Source organism: Nicotiana tabacum, chromosome 6 (assembly GCF_000715075.1).
Source record: "Nicotiana tabacum cultivar K326 chromosome 6, ASM71507v2, whole genome shotgun sequence".
Taxonomy (NCBI): Eukaryota; Viridiplantae; Streptophyta; class Magnoliopsida; order Solanales; family Solanaceae; genus Nicotiana; species Nicotiana tabacum.
This window is the reverse complement of record NC_134085.1, coordinates 11,351,310-11,352,418: the sequence shown is the minus strand read 5'-3', so window position 1 is coordinate 11,352,418 and position 1,109 is coordinate 11,351,310. Positions and strand designations below refer to the sequence as shown.

General features: G+C 45.2%; 1 non-coding gene across 1 annotated transcript; it reads right to left on the bottom strand.

Annotated features, from left to right (window-relative positions):
- Positions 1 to 379: 379 nt before the first annotated feature.
- On the bottom strand, positions 380 to 451 carry TRNAN-GUU (transfer RNA asparagine (anticodon GUU)). The gene has a single exon. It is a non-coding gene; the product is annotated as a tRNA-Asn (tRNA).
- Positions 452 to 1,109: the final 658 nt, after the last annotated feature.

Sequence of the window (1,109 nt, the reverse complement as noted above, 5' to 3'; positions counted from 1 at the left end):
GTTATGTTGGGGATTGCTATATAGCTAATGCACGAGATTACTCGCTCTATACCTCTCAGTAGCTTGAGTGACTTTGCCCTAATTGACTTTCTCAAGACCAATTGGGTGTCAAAATTGTGCAAGCAATATAGGCTCAAGTTGGGTATTACTATCTCTAAGGTGGAGACTAATTCCTTCCGGCTAATGAAGATACTACTCCAGTCTTTCCAGTGGATCCTTCTTATCCCTAAGAATGGAACGAACCAAGTTAACCTATACGAGAGTGAGGAATAAAAACCAACAATCAACTTACCGCTTTTGATGTCCCACGATTCTGCTAGTTTAGAAACAAAGGAGAAGGACAGGGGTCGCTAGGTCAGAAAAGCGATAACTAAAAAATCTCCCCAAGTAGGATTCGAACCTACGACCAATCGGTTAACAGCCGACCGCTCTACCACTGAGCTACTGAGGAACAACGGACTTAATGTTGGAAGCCGACTCTCGTTCTTTGGACCAACCTATGACCGAATAAAAATGAGTTCGTCACTCTTTTTCACATACACCGGGAGAAAAGGTTACGATAGTTGGGGGTAAGGTCTTCCCTCTTCATGCTGCTCTTCTAACACAATCTCGAAAGCTTGATAGACCGTGTGTTCGCTCCCTTCTCTTGGTTCAAGATATGGGATGGATGGGTCCCGATAAATAGCATGCTCGTCTTCTCCATGGACCACAATCTCTCGGTCTTCGTACTCAAACTTCACCATCTGGTGAAGAGTGGAAGGCACAGCTCCTGCCGCATGAATCCAAGGTCTGCCGAGGAGGAAATATTGATCCGCCGCCTATCTCATGCCATGCTTCTTCTTTCTCCGAATCAGTTCCTAGTGTCAGTCAATCAAGATTCTCCATCAAGAGAGGGAAGAGCCTTGACTTTAGGTTAGGCCGGTCTCATCATTCACGCAATTCCCCCGTCCATCGATTGATCACGCAAGTACGCATCCAGTCAGCGCATAGCGAATGAAAAAAGCATTCATCCTGGATTCTCTTCCTCAAGTAAAATGTCTATCAATTGATCCCTATTCATTCGGTCAAAGTCTCTACTTTTCACGCCCCTCTACTAAGAGATGCACCAT